An 11,387-nucleotide genomic window follows, 5' to 3' on the forward strand; every position below is an offset into this window, starting at 1 on the left:
ATCGACAATATTATGGACAATTTTGTCTATCTGAACATATTAAAAAATAATGTACGCAAAAGTGTTGAAGAAATGAAGATATCAAACACGTTCAGGTTTTACTAGGAGCGTGACCCAAAATATATAAGGCTCGCATTGTGTAGGTATATACAACCGCCCGAAATTCGTCTTACAACCACAACCTCTATCCCCAGACATCAGCCCTGTTGAGAATGCGCAGGGAGAACTGGCGCAATGTATTAGAAAAACACCAATATCTTCCATAGAAATTTTGAAACGTCGATTAAAAGACGAATGGGTTGGTCTATGTACTGCCTATTTTTTTAAAAAAAAAGCATCATTAACAGTATACCGCATTGTTTGAAAGAAGTGATACAACAGATGGCTACAATGTGACAGACGTCATAGGATAGCGATACGCACATATGCAGATGGCGGTAGCATCGTGTACATGAGGTACAAAAGTGCAGTGCGTTGGCGAAGCTGTCATTTGTACTCAGGTGATTCATGCAAAAAGCTTACCGACGTGATTATGGTCACACAACGGGAATTAACAAGACATTGCATGTAGAATAGTAGTTGGATCTAGACGCCTGTGATAATCCGTTTTTGAAATCATTATCGACTTCAGTGTTCCGAGACCTAGTGTCAAGAGTGTGCCGAGAATATCGCTTTTCAGGCATTACCTGTCACTATGGACAACGGCCTTCGCTTAACGACCGAGATCAGCGGCTTTTGCTTAGAGTTGTCAGTACTAACAGACAAGCAACACTGCGCGAAATGAATGCATAAATCAATGTCGGACGTACGGCGAATGTATCCGTTAGGACAGTGCGGCGAAATATGGCGTTAATGAGCTATGGCAGCAGACGACCGACTCGAATGCCTTTGCGAACAGCACGATATCGCCTGCAGAACCTCTCCTGGGCTCGTGACCATATGGGTTGAACCCTAGACGACTGAAAAACCGTAGCCTGGTCAGATGAGTTCAGATTTAATCGTATGGCTAGGGCCCCCCGTCGGGTAGGCCGCTCGCCGGGTGCCGTTCTTTCAATTTAACACTTTGGCGACCTGCAGTCGATGAAGATGATAGGATGATGATGAGGGCAGCACAACACCCAGTCCCTGGGCGGAGAAAATTCCCCGACCCAGCCGGGAATCGAATCCGGCCCCAGAGGATTGATAATCCGTCACACTGACCATTAAGCTACCGGGGGTGGACGCCGATTTCAGTTGATAAGAGCTGATGGCCCAATTTGAGTGTGGCGCAGGCCCCACAGAACCATGGACCCGAGTTGGCAACAAAGCACTAGGCAAGTTGGTGGTGGCTCCATAATGGTGTGGATTGTGCTTACGTGAAGTGGACTGGGTCCTCTGGTCCAACTGAACCGATGATTGACTGGAAATGATTATGTTCGGCTACTTGGAGACCATTCGCAGCCATTCATGTATGGATGACAATGCGCCATGTCACTGGCCCACAATTGTTCAAATGGTTCAAATGGCTCTGAGCACTATGGGACTTAACATCTGAGGTCATCAGTCCCCTAGACTTAGAACTCCTTAAGCCTAACTAACCTAAGGACATCACACACATCCATGCCCGAGGCAGGATTCGAACCTGCGACCGTAGCAGCAGCGCGATTCCGGACTGAAGCGCCTGGAACCGCTCGGCCACAGCGACCGGCTCCACAATTGTTCGCGACTGATTTTAAGAACATTCTGGACAATTAGAGCGGAATGGTTTGGCCACTCAGATCGCCGGACATGAATGCCATCGAACATTTATAGGACATAATCGAGAGGTCAGTTCATGCACAAACTCCTGCACCGGCAACACTTTCGCAATAATGGAGGGCGATAGAGGCAGTATTTGGCTCAGTATTTCTGCAGGCCTCTACCAACGACTTGTTGAGCTCATGCCACGTCCAGTTGCTGCACTACGGCTGGCAAAAGGAGATCCCCAGAAAATTAAGAGACATCCCATAACTTTTATCAGCTCAATGTGTATTTGTCACAAAAATGTATCTCGAAATAGTTAATTCTAGTTCCGGAAAGTGTTTGAATATTGAAGAGACGTGAAAATGAGGCCGAGTTTTAATTAAATCGTATTATTAAAGAACTTTTGTAAGTTATGTTAATGAAGTTGAGGCTATTATTAAGACATATTGTATTGTATGTTAATCGGGGACCTAGAAACGACAGAGAGGTTCCGTCCCCGCCGCAGCCGCAGCGGTCCACAACCCCACGGCGACTACCGGAGTCCACTTCACCCCTCCGCCACCCCACACCGAACCCAGGGTTAATGTGCGCTTCGGCCCCTGGTGGACGCCCCCCCCCCCCCGCACCTCCCCCCCCCCCAGGGAATGTCTCACACCAGACGAGTGTAACCCCTATGTTTGCGTGGTAGAGTAATGGTGGTGTACGCGTACGTGGAGAACTTGTTTGCGCAACAATCGCCGATATAGTGTATCTGAGGCGGAATAAGGGGAAACAGCCCGCATTCGCCGTGGCAGATGGAAAACCGCCTAAAAACCATCCTCAGACTGGCCGGCTCACCGGGCCTCAACACAAGTCCGCCGGGCGGATTCGTTCCCGGGACCAGGTGCTCCTTCCCAATCCGGAAAGCCGTGCGTTAGACCGCACGGCAAACTGGGCTGGCCAAAAGACATATAACTTGATATAGTAGTTAGTTATGTTTTTTTTATTTGTTACGATGTTTCATTTTAAGTACAATTCTTTTGTTGCACTATTCGTTTATTTACTCGTAGTGATACAAGTTACGTTGTCTAGTGTACCTCAGAAGATAGTAAATAGGTATAATATCGTTCCTTACGTCTGTGTTCATCGATATCTACATACTGCACCTCGTGTTTGTGTCTTAGTTGGTATGACGTGGTCCATATGAGATCTTGGAGAGTAAATGTCGGCATCTTTTTGTTACGATATGATCATGTTATTTATAAGTATACCGAGTGAAGTGGCACAGTTGTTAGCACACTCAACTCGCATTCGGGAGAACGACTGTTCAAACGTGCATCCGATCATCCTGATTTAGGCTTTCCATGATTTCCCTAAATCGCTCCAGGTAAATGGCTGGCTGGTTCCTTTGAAAGGGTACAGCTGATTTCCTTCCCTAACGCGACCTTGTGTTCCGTCTCTAATGACCTCGTTGTCGACGGGACGTTAAACACTGATCTCCTCCTCCGTTATTTAGTTGTTTGCTGTCTGTTTGCCTAATCTTGTAAAGTTATATTTTACGGCCTTTTGACAGCTTCGGCTGTAGCGATGCTGTGTGTTTGCAATAGACTTTCTATTTCATGGGAAGTCATTGATTACGTTTAATTTTTCAGAGATAGTATTTGCGATTTTTGCCCGTAAGTGATAAGTTTTGTATTGTTTTGTGTTTATCGCGATAATTTACACATTTTCGTTTATAATTTCCGTAAAATTTTGAGGTATTTTTTGTGTTTAAAATCTGTTTGTTCGTTGAGGATGTTTTCTCAGCATTTTGCTGTACGAGCGTAAATTTCCATTTCCTCCAAAAACTTGTACTTAAAATATATTGTTCTTCGACCTCCTGTAACCTGCGGCACCACTGGAAATGAAAGTCATGGTCCTACAAAGTAAGCCGGCCGGAGTGGCCGAGCGGTTCTAGGCGCTACAGTCTGGAACCGCACGACCGCTACGGTCGCAGATTCGAATCCTGCCTCGGGGATGGATGTGTGTGATGTCCTTAGGTTAGTTAGGTTTAAATAGTTCTAAGTTCTAGGGGACTGATGACCTCAGAAGTTAAGTCCCATAGTGCTCAGATCCATTTGAACTATTTGAGCCTACAAAGTAAAAATCTCGTAGTGTCCGAATATCAGCGTTACTCTTATCCTTACTTACTCTCCTGGCCCCACAAACAGCAGTCGGTTTTTGGCCTTGTCTAGTAGCCTCTTACCGAGCGAGGTGGCGCAGTGGTTAGCACACTGGACTCGCATTCGGGAGGACGACGGTTCAATCCCGTCTCCGGCCATCCTGATTTAGGTTTTCCGTGATTTCCCTAACTCGTTTCAGGCAAATGCCGGGATGGTTCCTTTGAAAGGGCACGGCCGATTTCCTTCCCAATCCTTCCCTAACCCGAGCTTGCGCTCCATCTCTAATGACCTCGTTGCCGACGGGACGTTAAACACTAACCACCACCACCACATAGTAGCCTCTTCCACAAAATTCTGTCTTCTGCACCTTCTTTCTTTCTCCCAGTACCTGGAGATCTTTGGCACTCTGGTCTCTCAATTTCATTTTCGGCCTGCATAGAGGTCTTCGTTCTTCCGGTTTATTCTCTGAGACTTCTCTCACTAAAGATCCTTGCTCTCTTCTATAGATGTGGCCGGCCCATCTTAGTCTTCTTGTCTTGGCTTCCGCAACTACATCTAGTTCATTGTATGGTTCCCTGAGCACACTGTTCTTTCTTCTTCGCCATTCTACTCCCTCATAGATTGGTCAAATATCTTTCGCAGGATTTTTATTTTCAAAAACGTTTATCTTTCTCTCCTTGTATTTTTCCAAAAAGTGTGTGAAATCTTATGAGAATTTACTGCCAAGGTCATTAGTCCCTAAGCTTACACACTACTTAACCTAAATTATCCTAAGGACAAACACACACACCCATGCCCGAGGGAGAACTCGAACCTCCGCCGGGACCAGCCGCACAGTCCATGACTGCAGCGCCCAAGTTCGCTCGGCTAACCCCCGCGCGGCTTGTATTTATCTATTCTCCGTATTTCTGTCCATATAGTAATACTCGTCTGATTATAGTTTTATATATTCTTACTTTAGTTAACCCGCCAGGTTAACCGAGAGCGCTAATACGCTGCTTCCTGGACTCAGGTACGCGCGTCAGCCCCAGATCGAATCCGCCCGGCGGATTACCGACGAGGGCCGCTGTGCTGGCCAGCCTAGCTATGGTTTTTAGGCGGTTTTCCACATCTCGCTAGGTAAATACTGGGATGGTCCCCATGTGCCGCCTCAGTTACACGACTTGCAGACACTTGAAAACGCTCACACTATTTCATGGCTTCCACTAGACAGCTGGGGTACACTCTTCCTGTCCCAGGGGGTACGGGTTGGCGACAGGAAGGGCATCTGGCCACCTCTGACACTAACATTGCCACATCCATAGTAACAGGACCAATTGCTCGCTGATTGACGCATACTGTGTTTTCCCGTTCCTTCAATTTCCTCATCTTGCGTGACCAGCCCCATACAACGCTATAGTTGCTCTGACCTCACAACATGTATCGTCCACCTTTTTTTGTACGACTAGTAGGCCTCCGCCAACACGCACCCCTTCATTTTGAAGTGGGACAAAGGCCCAAGGAAATGATGATGATATTCTTACTTTGGTTCCTCTCGAAAAAAATTTAGATTACAGTAGTTTGTTGAGTGTGTATAATACTCTGGATGCAGCTTTGATCCTCGTCTCTATTTCTTGCTTCTCATCGTTTTTATTGTTTACTACTACCCCCAGATGTTTAAACTCATCTACTTCTTCAAACACGTGGTTATCGATCTGCAGAGAATCCCACTTTTTTGTTGTGTAATTTCTTTGTACCACCATAAATTTTATTTTCTCATCATTTACTTCTAATTCAGCTTGCTTTGCTCTTTGAAAGAGTCTTTTTGCCAGTATTATAAGGTCATCCGTATTTTCAGCGAATAGTGCTATGTCATCTGCAAATGCCATCACATTTATTTTTGTTCCTATTTGAATTCCCTCTTCTGCTTCACTTGCTGTATCCACGCTTGCTGTATTACAATGTTGAACAAGAGGGGCGATATTCCATCTCCTTACCTGACTCCTGTTTTTATATCAAACGCCTTGGAATATTCTCCATCCATTTTCACTGCCCCTTTCGAGCCTTTCAGTGTCACTTCCACAAGATGTGTAATCTTCTTCGGTATTCCGAATCTCTGCATTTTCTTCCACAACTTGTCTCTGCAGATACTGTCATAGGCTTTCTTAAAATCAACAAATAGTATTACCATTGTTTTGTTATACTCACAATATTCGAATATGGCTTCTTTCAGTATGAATATCTGGTCAGTAGCCGAGCGATTCTTCATAAATCCCACTTTTTTCTCATTTATTATCACTTTTAAACATGGTTCTAATTTTTTCTGGAGGATCTTGGAGAACACTTTATAGGCGGTGCTAATTGATGAGATGCCTCTGTAGTTCCTGCATTGTTGTCTGCCACCCTTTTTATGAATTGCTATTATTGTCGTTTCTGTCCACTACGGCATTCTATCTTCAGTCCACATGTTCACCTGTTATGCCATCTCTCCCTGGAGATTTTCTGTTTTTTAATATTTTGATTGAATCTATTGTCTTTCATTGTCTATCTACACTGTGTTAATCGTGGTTGTTGTTCCATTTCTGCACATCTATCTTCAACATTTAGAAGCTGCCGAAAATATTCGCTCCAAATTTCCATACCATTGGATCTTTCGAGAACTGTATTGCCACTTTTATCTTTAATGCCTTACATCTGTAGTATGTATCTTTTTCGTTCTGAGAAGATTTTTAGTTTCGCTATTAACATTTTCATACGCTTCTTTGTTCTCGTTGGAATTCTCTCGTAGATGTTTTTCTTCGCTGCCCTTTTTTCTTTCACGTTTTGCTCACATTCTTCTCAAAACCATGGTTTTTTCGTCCTTTTTCTTTTTCCGCATACCTCTAACGCCGCTTCTTCCACATTTCCCAGTAGTCTTCAATGTCAAGGTTGTCTTCCTTTGTTAGAACATCAAATTGGTTTTGCAGCTTAATCACAAACTCCTGTGCTTTGCCATTATTCTTCAATCTGTCTATGTAAATATTATGGTCTTTTATGCTCCCCCCCAACCCCTTGGACTTTTCTATGGCTATTCGTTGACGTATCTGTGCTGTATAGACAATGGTCTGTGTCTCCCCTTATAGTTTTCACATTCATTGTACTGCTTTTATGTCTTTGATCCTTCAGTACATGGTCTATTTGGTTTTTTATTCTTCCTTCTGGTGATACCCAAGTTACCTTGCGAATGTCCTTACGAGGAAAGTGTGTGCTCATAACCCTTAGGTTGGCTGCACTTGCACAGCTTAGTAGCCTCCCTCCATTATCACTACTTTCAACATGTAGGCTTTCAGTCCCAGCAATTCTTTTCCAGATGATCTCCCTTCCAACTTTAGTATTGGCATCTTCCACAATGAGCTTCGCATCATATTCTGGTGTCTTACTAATTACCTCTTCGAGATTTTCGTAAAAACTGTCATTCTTTTAGTCTTCCACCTCCTCGGTCGGAGCATATAGTATAACCATCGTTACATTTCTGAATCCACCTTTTAGTTTCATGACTGCCATTCAATCGACTGGAAATTAATTACTGCCGCTCCTAAAGTTTTGCTGATTGTAAATCTTACTCCCTTTTGAAACTTTCCATCTACCGATTCAATGTAGTATAGAATGTACCTGCCTGTTTCCAGTTTTCCTGTTCCTGGATATCTAATTTCTTGCAGTGCAACAAGATCAATTTCAATATCAACGTTGTTTTGTTGTTGTGGTTTTCAATCCAGAGACTGGTATGATGCAGCTCTCCATGCTACTCTGTCCTGTGCAAGCCTTTTCACCTCCGAGCAACTACTGCAACCTACATTTTTCTGAATCTGCTTAGTGTATTCATCTCTTGGTCTCCCTCTACGATTTTTACCCTCCACTCTGCCCTCCAGTACTAAATTGGTGACCGCTTGATGCCTCAGAACGTGTCCTACCAAACGATCCCTTCTTCTAGTCAAGTTGTGCCACAAATTCCTCTTCTATTCAATTCTATTCAGTACCTCCTCATTAGTTACGTGATCTACCCATCTTATTTTCAGCATTCCTCTGTAGCACCACATTTCGAAAACTTCTATTCTGTTCTTCTGTAAACTGTTTGTCGTCCATGTTTCACTTTCATAAGCAGCTACACTCCATACAAATACTTTCAGAAAGGACTTCCTGATACTTAAATATATACTCGATGTTAACAAATTTCTTTTCTTCAGAAACTCTTTCCTTGCCATAGCCCGTCCACATTTCTTATCTTCTCTACTTCGACCATCATGAGTTATTTTGTTTCCCAGATAGCAATACTAATTTACTACTTCAAGTGTCTCATTTAGCAATATAATTCCCTCCGCATCGCCTGATTTAATTGGACTACATTCCATTATCCTCGTTTTGCTTTCTACAAGTCTACAAATGCTATAAACTTCTATGAGAAGTCGTAGGGTCACTATTGCCTCGTGTGTTCCAACATTTCTACGGAATCAAAACTGATCTTTCCCGAGATCGGCTTCTACCAGTTTTTGCATTCTTCTATAAAGAATTTGTGTTAATATTTTGCAGCCGTGATTTATTAAACTAATAGTTCGGCAATTTTAGCACCTGTCGGCACCTGCTTACTTCGGAACTGGGATTATTATATTCTTGTTAAAGTCTGAGGATATTTCGCCTATTTCATAAACCTTGCTCAACACATGGAAGAGTTTTGTCATGGATGCATCACCCAAGACTATCAGTAGTTTTAATGGAATATTGTCTACTCTCGGCGCCATGTTTCGACTCAGGTCTTTCAGTGCTCTGTCAGTTCTTCACTCAGTATCATATCTCTCATTTCATCTTCATCTAAGTCCTCTTCCATTTCTATAATATTGCCCTCAAGTACTTTGCCTTTGTGTAGACTCTCTATGTAGTCCTTCCGCCTGTTTGGTTTGCCTTCTTTGCTTAGGACTGGTTTTCCATCTATGATATTCATACAGGTGGTTCTCTTTTCTCCAAAGGTCTCTTTAATTTCCCTGTAGGCAGTATCTGTCTTACCCTTGTGGTACATGCTTCTATATCCTTGCATTTGTCCTCTAGCCGTCCTTGCTTAGCGATTTCGCACTTCCTTTTCGCCTGCTTCATTTACTGCATTTTTATGTTTTCTCCGTTCATCAATTAAATTCAGTATCTCTTCTGTTACCCAAGGATTTCAACTAGTCCTCCTCTTTTTACCTACTTGATCCTCTGCTGCCCTTCACTATTTCATCTCTCAAAGCTACCCATTTTTCTTCTGTTGTATGTATTTCCCCTGTTCCTGTCAAACGTTCCCTAACGCTCTCTCTGATACTCTCTACAAGCTCCGGTTCTTTCAGTTTATCCAGGTCTCATCTTCTTAAATTCCTACCTTTTTGCAGATTCTTCAGTCTTAATCTACAGTTCATAAAAAATAGATTGTGGTCAAAGTCCACAATTTAAAACCTGATACCTAAATCTGTCTTACCATTATACAGGTTGGTCCATTGATAGCGACCGGGCCCTCACGAAATAAGCATCAAACGAAAAAACTACAAAGAACGAAACTCGTCTAGCTTGAAGGGAGAAACCAGATGGCGATATGGTTGGCCCGCTAGATAGCGCTGCCACAGGCCAAACGGATATCAACTGCGTTTTTTTTAAAAATAGGAACCCCATTTTTTTATTACATATTCGTGTAGTACGTAAAGAAATACGAATGTTTTAGTTGGACCACTTTTTTCGCTTTGTGATAGATGGCGCTGTAACAGTCACAAACGTATAAGTACGTGGTATCACATAAAATTCCGCCAGTGCTTCGTGATACATTACCCGTGTTAAAATGGACCGTTTACCAATTGCGGAACAGGTCGATATCGTGTTGATGTATGGCTATTGTGATCAAACTGCCCAACGGGCGTGTGCTATGTATGCTGCTCGGTATCCTGAACGACATCATCCAAGTGTCCGGACCGTTCGCAAGATAGTTACGTTATTTAAAGAAACAGGAAGTGTTCAGCCACATGTGAAACGTCAACCACGACCTGCAACAAATGATGATGCCCAAGTAGGTGTTTTAGCTGCTGGTGTGGCTAATCCACACATCAGTGTCAGACAAATTGCGCGAGAATAGGGAATCTCAAAAATGTCGGTGTTAAGAATTCTACATCAACATCGATTGCACCCGTACCATATTTTTATGCACCAGGAATTGCATGGCGATGACTTTGGACGTCGTGTAGAGTTCTGTCACTGGGCACAAGAGAAATTACGGGACGATGACAGATTTTTTGCACGCGTTCCATTTAGCGACGAAGCGTCATTCACCAACAGCGGTAACGTAAACCGGCATAGTATGCACTATTGGGCAACGGAAAATGCACGATGGCTGCGACAAGTGGAACATCAACGACCTTGGCGGGTTAATGTATGGTGCAACATTATGGGAGGAAGGATAATTGGACCCCATTTTATCGATGGCAATCTAAATGGTGCAATGTATGCTGATTTCCTACGTAATGTTCTACCGATGTTACTATGTTTCACTGCATGACAGAATGGCGATGTACTTCCAACATGATGGATGTCCGGCACATAGCTCGCGTGCGGTTGAAGCGGTATTGAATAGCATATTTCATGACAGGTGGATTGGTCGTCGAAGCACCATACCATGGCCCGCACGTTCACCGGATATGACGTCCCCGAATTTCTTTCTGTGGGGAAAGTTGACGGATATTTTCTATCGTGATCCACCGACAACGCCTGACAACATGCGACAGCGCAGTGCCAATGCATGTGCGAACATTACGGAAGGCGAACTACTCCATGTTGAGAGGAATGTCATTACACGTATTGCCAAATGCATTGAGATTGACGGACATCATTTTGAGCATTTATTGCATTAATGTGGTATTTACAGGTAATCACTCTGTAACAGCATTCGTTCTCAGAAATGATAAGTTACCAAAGGGACATGCATCACATTGGAACAAGCGAAATAAAATTTTCAAATGTACATACGGTCTGTATTTTAATTTGAAAATCCTAGCTGTTAGCAACTCTTCGTCTAAAATTGTGAGCCGTATGTTTGTGGCTATTACAGCACCATCTGTCACAAAGCGAAAACAGTGGTCCCAATAAAACATTCATATTTCTTTACGTACTACACGAATATGTAATAAAAATGGGGGTTCCTATTTAAAAAAACGCAATTGATATCCGTTTGACCTATGGCAGCAAAAACTGATAAAAGCCGACCTCGGGGAAGATCAGTTTGGATTCCGTAGAAATGTTGGAACACGTGAGGCAGTACTGACCCTACGACTTATCTTAGAAGAAAGGTTAAGGAAAGGCAAACCTACGTTTCTAGCATTTGTAGACTCAGAGAAAGCTTTTGACAATGTTGATTGGAATACTCTCTTTCAAATTCTGAAGGTGGCAGGGGTAAAATACAGAGAGCGAAAGACTATTTACAATTTGTACAGAAACCAGATGGCAGTTATAAAGAGTCGAGGGACATGAAAGAGAAGCAGTGGTTGGGAAGGGAGTGAG

The sequence above is a fragment of the Schistocerca nitens genome, chromosome 10 (genome assembly GCF_023898315.1).
Source record: "Schistocerca nitens isolate TAMUIC-IGC-003100 chromosome 10, iqSchNite1.1, whole genome shotgun sequence".
NCBI classification, from domain to species: domain Eukaryota; kingdom Metazoa; phylum Arthropoda; class Insecta; order Orthoptera; family Acrididae; genus Schistocerca; species Schistocerca nitens.